Source organism: Somniosus microcephalus, chromosome 24, assembly GCF_052327205.1.
Source record: "Somniosus microcephalus isolate GS21.2 chromosome 24, FLI_Smic_1.0, whole genome shotgun sequence".
NCBI classification, from domain to species: domain Eukaryota; kingdom Metazoa; phylum Chordata; class Chondrichthyes; order Squaliformes; family Somniosidae; genus Somniosus; species Somniosus microcephalus.
Genome location: NC_141010.1, coordinates 52098658 through 52113501, shown reverse-complemented (window position 1 = coordinate 52113501; position 14844 = coordinate 52098658).

The window sequence follows — 14844 nt, the reverse complement described above, 5'->3', positions numbered from 1 at the left end:
CCCCTTTAACCGTGCAGTATCCCGATAACATGTCCCTTTAACCGTGCAGTATCCCGATAACATGCCCCTTTAACCGTGCAGTATCCCGATAACATGTCCCTTTACCCGTGCAGTATCCCGATAACATGTCCCTTTAACCGTGCAGTATCCCGATAACATGCCCCTTTAACCGTGCAGTATCCCGATAACATGTCCCTTTACCCGTGCAGTATCCCGATAACATGCCCCTTTAACCGTGCAGTATCCTGATAACATGTCCCTTTAACCGTGCAGTATCCCGATAACATGTCCCTTTAACCGTGCAGTATCCCGATAACATGTCCCTTTAACCGTGCAGTATCCTGATAACATGTCCCTTTAACCGTGCAGTATCCCGATAACATGTCCCTTTACCCGTGCAGTATCCCGATAACATGCCCCTTTAACCGTGCAGTATCCCGATAACATGTCCCTTTACCCGTGCAGTATCCCGATAACATGCCCCTTTAACCGTGCAGTATCCTGATAACATGTCCCTTTAACCGTGCAGTATCCTGATAACATGCCCCTTTAACCGTGCAGTATCCCGATAACATGTCCCTTTAACCGTGCAGTATCCCGATAACATGTCCCTTTAACCGTGCAGTATCCCGATAACATGTCCCTTTAACCGTGCAGTATCCCGATAACATGTCCCTTTAACCGTGCAGTATCCCGATAACATGTCCCTTTAACCGTGCAGTATCCTGATAACATGCCCCTTTAACCCTGCAGTATCCTGATAACATGCCCCTTTAACCCTGCTGTATCCCGATAACATGTCCCTTTAACCGTGCAGTATCCCGATAACATGTCCCTTTAACCGTGCAGTATCCTGATAACATGCCCCTTTAACCGTGCAGTATCCTGATAACATGTCCCTTTAACCGTGCAGTATCCCGATAACATGTCCCTTTAACCGTGCAGTATCCTGATAACATGCCCCTTTAACCGTGCAGTATCCTGATAACATGCCCCTTTAACCGTGCAGTATCCTGATAACATGCCCCTTTAACCGTGCAGTATCCTGATAACATGTCCCTTTAACCGTGCAGTATCCCGATAACATGTCCCTTTAACCGTGCAGTATCCCAATAACATGTCCCTTTAACCGTGCAGTATCCCGATAACATGCCCCTTTAACCGTGCAGTATCCCAATAACATGTCCCTTTAACCGTGCAGTATCCTGATAACGTCCCTTTAACCGTGCAGTATCCCAATAACATGTCCCTTTAACCGTGCAGTATCCCGATAACATGCCCCTTTACCCGTGCAGTATCCTGATAACATGTCCCTTTAACCGTGCAGTATCCCGATAACATGTCCCTTTAACCGTGCAGTATCCTGATAACATGCCCCTTTAACCGTGCAGTATCCTGATAACATGCCCCTTTAACCGTGCAGTATCCTGATAACATGTCCCTTTAACCGTGCAGTATCCCGATAACATGTCCCTTTAACCGTGCAGTATCCTGATAACATGCCCCTTTAACCGTGCAGTATCCTGATAACATGCCCCTTTACCCGTGCAGTATCCCGATAACATGCCCCTTTAACCGTGCAGTATCCTGATAACATGCCCCTTTAACCGTGCAGTATCCCGATAACATGCCCCTTTAACCGTGCAGTATCCTGATAACATGTCCCTTTAACCGTGCAGTATCCCGATAACATGTCCCTTTAACCGTGCAGTATCCTGATAACATGCCCCTTTAACCGTGCAGTATCCTGATAACATGTCCCTTTAACCGTGCAGTATCCCGATAACATGCCCCTTTAACCGTGCAGTATCCCGATAACATGCCCCTTTAACCGTGCAGTATCCTGATAACATGTCCCTTTAACCGTGCAGTATCCTGATAACATGTCCCTTTACCCGTGCAGTATCCCGATAACATGCCCCTTTAACCGTGCAGTATCCTGATAACATGCCCCTTTAACCGTGCAGTTTCCCGATAACATGCCCCTTTAACCGTGCAGTATCCCGATAACATGTCCCTTTAACCGTGCAGTATCCCGATAACATGCCCCTTTAACCGTGCAGTATCCCGATAACATGTCCCTTTACCCGTGCAGTATCCCGATAACATGCCCCTTTAACCGTGCAGTATCCTGATAACATGTCCCTTTAACCGTGCAGTATCCCGATAACATGTCCCTTTAACCGTGCAGTATCCCGATAACATGTCCCTTTAACCGTGCAGTATCCTGATAACATGTCCCTTTAACCGTGCAGTATCCCGATAACATGTCCCTTTACCCGTGCAGTATCCCGATAACATGCCCCTTTAACCGTGCAGTATCCCGATAACATGTCCCTTTACCCGTGCAGTATCCCGATAACATGCCCCTTTAACCGTGCAGTATCCTGATAACATGTCCCTTTAACCGTGCAGTATCCTGATAACATGCCCCTTTAACCGTGCAGTATCCCGATAACATGTCCCTTTAACCGTGCAGTATCCCGATAACATGTCCCTTTAACCGTGCAGTATCCCGATAACATGTCCCTTTGACCGTGCAGTATCCCGATAACATGTCCCTTTAACCGTGCAGTATCCCGATAACATGTCCCTTTAACCGTGCAGTATCCTGATAACATGCCCCTTTAACCCTGCAGTATCCTGATAACATGCCCCTTTAACCCTGCTGTATCCCGATAACATGTCCCTTTAACCGTGCAGTATCCCGATAACATGTCCCTTTAACCGTGCAGTATCCTGATAACATGCCCCTTTAACCGTGCAGTATCCTGATAACATGTCCCTTTAACCGTGCAGTATCCCGATAACATGTCCCTTTAACCGTGCAGTATCCTGATAACATGCCCCTTTAACCGTGCAGTATCCTGATAACATGCCCCTTTAACCGTGCAGTATCCTGATAACATGCCCCTTTAACCGTGCAGTATCCTGATAACATGTCCCTTTAACCGTGCAGTATCCCGATAACATGTCCCTTTAACCGTGCAGTATCCCAATAACATGTCCCTTTAACCGTGCAGTATCCCGATAACATGCCCCTTTAACCGTGCAGTATCCCAATAACATGTCCCTTTAACCGTGCAGTATCCTGATAACGTCCCTTTAACCGTGCAGTATCCCAATAACATGTCCCTTTAACCGTGCAGTATCCCGATAACATGCCCCTTTACCCGTGCAGTATCCTGATAACATGTCCCTTTAACCGTGCAGTATCCCGATAACATGTCCCTTTAACCGTGCAGTATCCTGATAACATGCCCCTTTAACCGTGCAGTATCCTGATAACATGCCCCTTTAACCGTGCAGTATCCTGATAACATGCCCCTTTAACCGTGCAGTATCCTGATAACATGCCCCTTTATCCGTGCAGTATCCCGATAACATGCCCCTTTAACCGTGCAGTATCCCGATAACATGCCCCTTTAACCGTGCAGTATCCCGATAACATGCCCCTTTAACCGTGCAGTATCCCGATAACATGTCCCTTTAACCGTGCAGTATCCTGATAACATGTCCCTTTAACCGTGCAGTATCCCGATAACATGTCCCTTTAACCGTGCAGTATCCTGATAACATGCCCCTTTAACCGTGCAGTATCCCAATAACATGTCCCTTTAACCGTGCAGTATCCTGATAACATGTCCCTTTAACCGTGCAGTATCCCGATAACATGTCCCTTTAACCGTGCAGTATCCCGATAACATGTCCCTTTAACCGTGCAGTATCCTGATAACATGCCCCTTTAACCGTGCAGTATCCCGATAACATGTCCCTTTAACCGTGCAGTATCCCGATAACATGTCCCTTTACCCGTGCAGTATCCTGATAACATGTCCCTTTAACCGTGCAGTATCCCGATAACATGCCCCTTTAACCGTGCAGTATCCTGATAACATGCCCCTTTAACCGTGCAGTTTCCTGATAACATGCCCCTTTAACCGTGCAGTTTCCTGATAACATGTCCCTTTAAGCGTGCAGCATCCTGTTAACATGTTCCTTTAACCGTGCAGTATCCTGATAACATGTCCCTTTAAGCGTGCAGCATCCTGTTAACATGTTCCTTTAACCCTGCAACATCCTGTTCAAATGGCCCTTTAAGATGTCCTTTTAACATGCTGCAATATATTAAAATAAGTCAGGATCTAATTCCAAAGTCCAATGTAGACCTCTCTGTTCATGTTGATTCCAGGATCGCTGTCACTCTATGGACAGAGCCTGCTTTATCTCTCAAGCACCTCACACAGCCCCGAGCCATGGGTATCAATCATTCAGATTTATTTGATTTAATACAGATAGAAAAGACACAGTGTTGCTGACTTTATACAAGTATGACAGTCTGATGTACAGCCCTCCTGTAGACACAGAACACTGTCAAGACACTGCGAGAAGCCAGCGGCGTCAGTCATTCACAATCAGGATCACGCACCCTGGTTTTAAAATGTGATCTGTTCTTGGGTACTTCACTGCTAAAAACAAACGCAGCTGGGCTTGTGATCTATCTATCTTTCACTGAGAACTTTGAGAAATGTAGTACAGCACCAGAACACAATGAAATCATAACACAACACTGCATCACAATACAATACAGAATCATAACACAATACTACATCACAATACAATACAGAATCATAACACAGCACGGTGGCATAGTGGTTAGCACTGTTGCCTCACAGCGCCAGGGACCTGGGTTCAAATCCGGCCTCGGGTGACTGTCTGAGTGGAGTTTGCACATTCTCCCTGTGTTTGCGTGGGTTTCCTCCGGGTGCTCCGGTTTCCTCCCACAGTCCAAAGATGTGAGGGTTAGGTTGATTGGCCATGATAAAAATTGGCCCTTCGTGTTAGGGGGGATTAAATACGTGGGGTTACGGGGTTACGGGGATAGGGCTTGGGTGGGATGGCTGTCGGTGTAGGGACCGGGTGCTAGGGTTTGGATGATCAGCCATGATCTCGTTGAATGGTGGAGCAGGCTCGAAGGGCCGAATGGCCTACTCCTGCTCCTATCTTCTATGTTTCTATGTTTCTAGCACTGCATCACAAAACAATACAGAATCATAACACAACACAGAATCATAACACAACACTGCATCACAAAACAATACAGAATCATAACACAATACAATACAGAATCATAAAACAACACTGCATCACAATACAATACCGAATCAGAACACTTTACATGGAAATACCTAGAACTTACAACACGGAAGCAGGCCTTTTGACCCAACCAGTCCGTGTCAGTATTTACCCTCCACTTGAGAAAATAGTCCTAATCAAATTAACTCACTCTGTTCCCATATCTTTTGAACTCCTCTTCCTTCATCCACCTCTCCGATCTAATCTTGAATGTTGACACAGTTTCTGCTTCGCCCACTAACCCTGGGAGTGAATTCCCAGCCTCACACCTCTCCGTGTGAAGACGTTTCTCCTGCCCTCTGTTCTCAGCCTCTTACATTGAATCTTTTATCTCTGGCCCCTGATTCTAGACCCCTCAACTACTGGAGACAGCCTGCTTCTATCTACCTCTCCCATCATTTCACCATTTAAAACAATTCTATTCAATCACCCAAAATCTGCATTATTCTAACAAAAAAAAGCTCCAATTTTTAAAGCCTTTCTTCACATTTGTATTTCCTTTTGCCAGGCAGCCTCCCAGTGAATCTACATATTGTGATTCACAGAAATAATAACACAAAATTGAAAATCATGGCAGGAACACCAGACACAGTGCAGCCGCTGATCAATGGGTATACCTGCAGCACCCAGCTGTATGATTGATACATGCATAACTCATGGGTGTCCAATGCCTAGAGACAATGCTATGACATGGGTAGCGGCATGGTACGATGCAGTGTTGGACAGGGGCTGGATACGATGCATTGTTGGACAGGGGCTGGTTAGGATGCAATGTTGGACAGGGGCTCGATACGATGCTCAGTGTTGGAGAGGGGCTGGATACGGTGCAGTGTTGGACAGGGACTAGATACGATGCTCGGTGTTGGACAGGGGCTGGATACGATGCTGTGTTGGACAGGGGCTGGATACGATGCACAGTGTTGGAGAGGGGCTGGATACGATGCAGTGTTGGACAGGGGCTGGATACGATGCTGTGTTGGGCAGGGGCTGGATACGATGCACAGTGTTGGAGAGGGGCTGGATATGATGCAGTGTTGGAGAGGGATTGGATACGATGCTGTGTTGGCCAGGGGCTGGATACGATGCAGTGTTGGGCAGGGGCTGGATACAATGCTCAGTGTTGGAGAGGGGCTGGATACGATGCTGTGTTGGACAGGGGCTGGATACGATGCTGTGTTGGACAGGGGCTAGATACGATGCACAGTGTTGGAGAGGGGCTGGATATGATGCAGTGTTGGAGAGGGGCTGGATACGATGCAATGTTGGACAGGGGCTGGATACGATGCAGTGTTGGGCAGGGGCTGGATACGATGCACAGTGTTGGAGAGAGGCTGGATGCGATGCTGTGTTGGAGAGGGATTGGATTACTTGCAGTGTTGGAGAGGGGCTGGATACGATGCTCGGTGTTGGAGAGGGGCTGGATACGATGCAGTGTTGGAGAGGGGCTGGATACGATGCAGTGCTGGACAGGGGCTGGATACGATGCAGTGTTGGGCAGGGGCTGGATACGATGCACAGTGTTGGAGAGGGGCTGGATACGATGCAGTGTTGGAGAGGGGCTGGATACGATGCAGTGCTGGACAGGGGCTGGATACGATGCAGTGTTGGGCAAGGGCTGGATACGATGCACAGTGTTGGAGAGGGGCTGGATACGATGCAGTGTTGGACAGGGGCTGGATACGATGCAGTGTTGGGCAGGGGCTGGGTACGATGCACAGTGTTGGAGAGAGGCTGGATACAATGCAGTGTTGGAGAGGGATTGGATTACTTGCAGTGTTGGAGAGGGGCTGGATACGATGCTCGGTGTTGGAGAGGGGCTGGATACGATGCAGTGTTGGAGAGGGGTTGGATACGATGCAGTGTTGGAGAGGGGCTGGATATGATGCAGTGCTGGACAGGGGCTGGATATGATGCTCGGTGTTGAACAGGGGCTGGATACGATGCAGTGTTGGACAGAGGCTGGATACGAAGCTCAGTGTTGCACGGACTGGATACGATGCTCGGTGTTGGACAGGGGCTGGATACGATGCTCAGTGTTGGACAGGGGCTGGATACGATGCAGTGTTGGGCAGGGGCTGGATACGATGCTGTGTTGGACAGGGGCTGGATACGAAGCTCAGTGTTGGACAGGGGCTGGATACGATGCTCGGTGTTGGAGAGAGGCTGGTTACGATGCAGTGTTGGGCAGGGACTGGATACGATGCTCAGTGTTGAACAGGGGCTAGACACGATGCAGTGTTGGACAGGGGCTGGTTACGATGCAATGTTGGACAGGGGCTGGATACGATGCTGTGCTGGACAGGGGCTGGATACGATGCTCGATGTTGGACAGGGACTGGCTACGATGCAGTGTTGGGCAGGGGCTGGATACGATGCTGTGTTGGATGGGGCTGGATACGATGCAGTGTTGGGCAGGGGCTGAATATGATGCTCAGTGTTGGAGAGGGGCTGGATATGATGCTTGGTGTTGGACAGGGGCTGGATATGATGCAGTGTTGGACAGGGGCTGGATACGATGCTCAGTGTTGGAGAGGGGCTGGATACGTTTCTCGGTGTTGGAGAGGGGCTGGTTACGATGCACGGTGTTGGACAGGGGCTGGATATGATGCTCGGTTTTGGAGAGGGGCTGGATACGATGCTTAGTGTTGGACAGGGACTGGATACGATGCTCGGTGTTGGGCAGGGGCTGGATATGATGCAGTGTTGGACAGGGGCTGGATACGATGCTCGGTGTTGGACAGGGGCTGGATACGATGCTTGGTGTTGGAGGGGAGCTGGATATGATGCAGTGTTGGAGTGGGGCTGGATACGATACCCAGTGTTGGAGAGGGGCTGGATACGATGCAGTGTTGGACAGGGGCTGGATACGATGCTCGGTGTTGGGCAGGGGCTGGATACGATGCTCGGTGTTGGACAGGGACTGGATGCGATGCTGTGTTGGAGAGGAGCTGGATACGATGCACAGTGTTGGACATGGGCTGGATACGATGCAGTGTTGGAGAGGGGCTGGATACGATGCTCGGTGTTGGAGAGGGGCTGGATACGGTGCACAGTGTCGGGCAGGGGCTGGATACGATGCAGTGTTGGACGGGGCTGGATACGATGCACAGTGTTGGAGAGTGGCTGGATACGATGCAGTGTTGGAGAGAGGCTGGATACGATGCAGTGTTGGAGAGGGGCTGGATACGATGCTCGGTGTTGGAGAGGGGCTGGATACGATGCACAGTGTCGGGAAGGGGCTGGATACGATGCAGTGTTGGACGGGGCTGGATACGATTATCAGTGTTGGACAGGGGCTGGATACGATGCTCAGTGTTGGAGAGGGGCTGGATACGATGCAGTTTTGGAGAGAGGCTGGGTACGATGCAGTGTTGGAAGGGGCTGGATACAATGCACAGTGTCGGGCAGGGGCTGGATACAATGCAGTGTTGGAGAGGGGCTGGATACGATGCTCGGTGTTGGAGAGAGGCTGGGTTTAACGCTTGCTGTTATGCAGCGGAGGGATGCAATGCTTACAGTTGGGTAAGGGTGGCTTACGATTCTCACTTTTGGTTCATGGGCTGGTTACGACATTTGTGGTTGGGCAGTGCCTGGGAATGTTTGCTATGCCTTTGCCCTATGTACAGGGGCACTACCATATTTTTTAAGCAACATATCAATGGGTAACATAAATATTGCAACTGATCACTCAGCCAATCGCTCTTTCTTTCACCTTTGAACCTCACTTACTATCCAAACCCCACATTGATTGGCACCATCCATATTGCAGGTGCTGGCTGTGATTGGCTGTATCCTGTGTCAGGTTCAGAAACTGCTTGCCTCTTTTGACGGTTTCACCAGGACCAGTGGGCTGTACCGCTTGAATTGAACAGGAGTCACAGTCTGATGCAAAGAGATATCTGTGCCTGGAACCTGTCTCTTTTACAGTGCTTGGGGTGAACTCAGAGTGACAGCAGCTAAATAAAAGCAGATACATTTACACACAGGAGGCCATTCAGCCCACCATGTCTTTGTTGGCCCTTTGTGAGAGCAATCCGAAACGAATCCCACTGTTGTTATTAATGCAACAGTCTCTGACTCAGCCACTCCCTGTGGTAAGACACTTTGCTCCAACTACTCTCTGTGTAAAGAAATTCCTCCGAACCTCTCTCCTCACTCTCTCAGTGACAATTTTAAATTGATAACACCTCATCATTGACTCCCCAACCAGAGTAAATAGTGTTTCCCGATTCACTCTGCCTCCATCATTAAAAAAAAACTCTACTTAATCTCCTTGGAACCTCCTGTGCACCAATAGAAATAGTCCCCGTGTCTCTAATCTCTCCTCACTGCGATAGTTTCCGATCCTTGGCATCATCCTGGTGAATCTAGGCTGTGCACTCTCCACCGGTTTAATGTACTTTCTACTATGGGATGTTCGAAAGTGCACATACTTGTCTCACTGTGACCTAACAAATGATTTGTATAAATTCATCATTACTTCTTTACTCTTGTACACTTTGCTCCTATTTATAAAAGTCAATGTGCAGTTAGCCTTTTCTTAATGGTTTTCGGTACCTGCATGTGCAGATATGTGAATCCTTAGGTTTCTGTATTTATCCTCACCCTTCATTGTCTTTCCATTGTGTGTATTGCCCATTCCTCCCAAAATGTATTACTTCACACTGCTCCACATTAAACTGCATCTGCCACCTGTCTGCCCATTCCTCTCACCTGGCTCTGTCCTCCTAACATCTTTCAGTCTCATAGAATCTTAGAATCTGCGCCGGCCAACAAAGAGCTATCCAGCCTAATCCCACTTCCCAGCTCTTGGTCCATAGCCCTGCAGGTTAGCGCAACCCAAGTACACATCCAAGTACTTTTTAAATGTGCTTAGGGTTCCTGGCTCTACCACCCTTTCAGGCAGTCAGTTCCAGACCCCCACAACCCTCTGGGTGAAGAAATTTCCCCTCAAATCCCCTCTAAACCTTCCACCAATTACATTAAATCTGTGCCCCCTGGTTTTTGACCCCTCTGCTAATGGAAACAGGTCCTTCTATCCACTTTATCTATGCCCCTCATAATTTTATACACCTCAATAAGGTCTCCCCTCAGCCTCCTCTGTTCCAAGGATAACACCCAGCCTATCCAGTCTTTCCTCATAGCTAAGATTCTCTACTCCTGGCAACATCCTTGTAAATCTCCTCTGTACCCTCTCTAGTGCAATCACATCTTTCCTGTAATGTGGTGACCAGAACTGCACGCAGTACTCTAGCTGAGGCCTAACTAGTGTTTTATACAGTTGAAGCATAACCCCCCTACTCTTGCATTCTATGCCACGGCTAATAAAGGCAATCATTCCGTATGCCTTCTTAACCACCTTATCTACCTGGCCTGCTACCTTCAGGGATCTGTGGACATGCACTCCAAGGTCCCTTTGTTCCTCTACACTACTCAGTGTCCTACCATTTAATGTGCATTCCCTTTCCTTGTTAGCCCTCCCCAAATGCATTACCTCACACTTCTCTGGATTGATCCCATTTGCCACTGTTCTGCCCACCTGACCAATTTATTGATATCGTCCTGCAGTCTACAGCTTCCTTCTTCAGTATCAACTGTTAGATCTGTGGTTCAGTGGATAAATAATTACACGGATGCTGTACATAAACAAACAACAGGTCTTTACTGGAGGAGGGTCATCTCTAGACTGGAGTACAGAGGCATGCGCACAGCTTATATACCGGTGTGGTTACTGCCGGTACTACAGTATACAGGAGCTGCAAAAAGTATTTCTGACTTAAAGCACATACACTACATCAACCACACAGCCGATTTTAGTATCATTTGCAAACTTCTTAATCATACCCCCTATATTCAAGTCTAGATCGTTGATATATACCACAAAAAGCAAGGGACCTAATACTGAGCCCTGTGGAACCCCACTGGAAATAGCCTTCCCGTCACAAAAACACCCATCAACCATTACCCTCTGCTTCCTGTCTCCGAGCTAGTTTGGAATCCGACTTGACACTTTGCCCTGGATCCCATGGGCTTTTAACTTCGTGACCAGTCTGCCATGTGGAACCTTATCAAAAGCTTTGCTAAAGTCCATATACACTACATCAAATGCACGACCCTCATCTACCCTCCTTGTTACCTCCTCAAAAAATTCAATCAAATTGTGCTGACTATCCTTGATTAATCCGTGTCTTTCTAATGAAGATTTATCCTGTCCTTCAGAATTCTTTCCAATAATTTTCCCACCACAAAGATTAGGCTGACTGGCCTATTGTTTGTCAACCCTTTGCTTTTGCATCATCAGCAAAGAATGTGCTCTCAAGTCTAAATCATCTATATCTACTGAGAGCAAGTGGACCCAGCACTGACCCCTGTGGTCCAGCATAGGAACACAGCAATAGAGGAACATAGGAACAGGAGTCGGCCATTCAGCCCCTTGAACCTGTTCCGCCATTCAATGAGATCATGGCTGATCTGCGACCTAACTCCATATACCTGCCTTTGGCCCATTTCCATTAATACCTTTGGTTAACAAAGTTATCAATCTCCGATTTAAAATTAACAATTGATCTAGCATCTATTGCCGTTTGCGGAAGAGAGTTCCAAACTTCTAACACCCTTTGTGTGTCAGTGTTTCCTAATTTCACTCCTAAAAAGTCTGGCTCTAATTTTTAGACTACGCCCCCTAGTCCTCGACTCCCCAACCAGCGGGAATAGTTTCTCTCTACCTACCGTATCTCTTCCCCTTAATATCTTGACAACTTCGATCAGATCAACCCTTAACCTTCTAAATTCTAGGGAATACAACTCTAATTTGTGTAATCTCTCCTCGTAACTTAACCTTTGAAGTCCGTGTATCATTCTGGTAAACCTGCGCTGCACTCCCTCCACGGTCAATCTATCCTTCCTAAGGTGTGGTGCCCAGAACTGCTCACAGTGCTCCAGGTGTGGTCTAACCAGGGTTTTGTACAGCTGCAGCATAACTTCTACCCCCTTGTTTTCTAGTCCTCTAGATATAAAGGCCAGCATCCCATTAGCCTTTTTGATTATTTTCTGTACCTGTTCCTGACATTTGAATGATCGATGTACCTGGACCCCCGAGTCTCTGGACATCCACTGTTTTTAGCTTTTCACCATTTAGAAAGTACCCTGTTCGATCCTTTCCACCCTTCCCTAGTCTGAGCAACACCTATTTACCCGAACTCCCTGTTTCCTGACTGCCAAAAAACTATCTGTCCCCACTACTACATTTCATAAACCACGTGCCTAACTTTTTCTAAAAAGCCTCTAGTGAGACACCTTATCAAATACCTTCTGAAAATCCATGTACACTGCATCTACTGCATTTCCTTTATTTATCCAATCCGTTACTTCTTCTGAAATGTCTATTAAATTTGTCAAGCACTTCTAAATCCTCAGTCATTTTATCTCAAATTATGCATTCAGACACTGAGTGAATGTTTAAAAGTCAGAAGGTGAAGGGTTTGGATGTGGTTCGGGGGCAGCTCGACCCAGAGAACTTCCCCAAAAAATGTCCACCAAGGAATTCAGGAGCCAAAGTTCATCAAAAGTACATTTACAACTAAAACTCCCCGAGCTCGGCCCCTCCTCCCTGGGGTCCGTGAGGAGCTCTTACTTTCTAAAGCTTCATGTTCCATATTGGTTGCTGCTCGGAGTTTTATTTGATGCTCGTCGCTGTCCCCTCACACGCCCCGTTGCTGATGGGCATCAAACTGCTGTCCGCTCAGTTCTCCAAAGGATGCAAAAATCGTAATTAGCCTGTGTGAGAGTAACAAACAGAATCGGATGAGTCACTGCCCTGCAGCGGGTAGTCAAAACTGCCCAACGCATTACTGGCACCCGGCTACCGACCATAGAGCACAAATACCAGAAACGCTATTTACGGAGGTCACGGTCCATCATCAAAGACCCTACCCACCCCAGCCACAGTCTGTTCGCCCTCCTGCCATCTGGGAGACGCTACAGATGCATTGGCACCCGTACGACCAGATTTAGGAACAGCTTCTTTCCCAGGGCTGTCATCCTACTGAACTCCACAAATAAACTCTAAAGCCTGCACATCTGCCAATGCACTTTATTATGGCTATGTTTATGTTAATGTATTACAAGCCAAATGTATGTTGAATGTTTAAATGTCTTAATCTAAATGTACACTCTCGGGAGCCGCAAGCCTACATTTCGTTGTACTGCACTTGTGCACTAACAATGACAATAAAAGTTGATTTGATTTGATTTGATTTCAGGTCATGGAATTCAAACCCATCATTGCAGCAGGAACTGCAGAACTTCACACTCAAGCTTAGCAGGCAGGTATCCAGACAGTGAATTAAAGAGACTTTGCCACCTCCTCGGGGCTAGTCACACTCACCCAGTCCCATTACAGGACCTGTTACACTCCCCTGTGCCACCTCCTCGGGGCTAGTCACACTCACCCAGTCCCATTACAGGACTTGTTACACTCCCCTGTGCCACCTCCTCGGGGCTAGTCACACTCACCCAGTCCCATTACAGGACTTGTTACACTCCCCTGTGCCACCTCCTCGGGGCTAGTCACACTCACCCAGTCCCACTACAGGACTTGTTACACTCCCCTGTGCCACCTCCTCGGGGCTAGTCACACACACCCACTCCCAGTACAGGACTTGTTACACTCCCCTGTGCCACCTCCTCGGGGCTAGTCACACTCACCCAGTCCCATTACACGACCTGTTACACTCCCCTGTGCCACCTCCTCAGGGCTAGTCACACTCACCCAGTCCCACTACAGGACTTGTTACACTCCCCTGTGCCACCTCCTCGGGGCTAGTCACACTCACCCAGTCCCACTACAGGACTTGTTACACTCCCCTGTGCCACCTCCTCGGGGCTAGTCACACACACCCACTCCCAGTACAGGACTTGTTACACTCCCCTGTGCCACCTCCTCAGGGCTAATCACACTCACCCAGTCCCACTACAGGACTTGTTACACTCCCCTGTGCCACCTCCTCGGGGCTAGTCACACTCACCCAGTCCCACTACACGACCTGTTACACTCCCCTGTGCCACCTCCTCGGGGCTAGTCACACTCACCCAGTCCCACTACAGGACTTGTTACACTCCCCTGTGCCACCTCCTCGGGGCTAGTCACACTCACCCAGTCCCACTACAGGACTTGTTACACTCCCCAGTGTCACCTCCTCGGGGCTAGTCACACTCACCCAGTCCCACTACAGGACTTGTTACACTCCCCTGTGCCACCTCCTCGGGGCTAGTCACACTCACCCAGTCCCACTACAGGACTTGTTACACTGCCCTGTGCCACCTCCTCGGGGCTCGTCACACTCACCCAGTCCCACTACAGGACTTGTTACACTCCCTTGTACCACCTCCTCGGGGCTAGTCACACTCACCCAGTCCCATTACAGGACTTGTTACACTCCCCTGTGCTACCTCCTCGGGGCTAGTCACACTCACCCACTCCCACTAGAGGACTTGTTACACTCCCCTGTGCCACCTCCTCGGGGCTAGCCACACTCACCCTGCGCTATGGGAACAAGAGGGGGCCATTCAACCCCTTGAGCATGTTCCACCATTCACTTCGATCAGGACTAATCTGTACCTCAACTCCATTTACCTGCCTCGAACATTTTAATTGTCCCCCAGCATCCACAGCCTTTTGTTGGGAGAGAGGATCCAGGAGCTCCATTA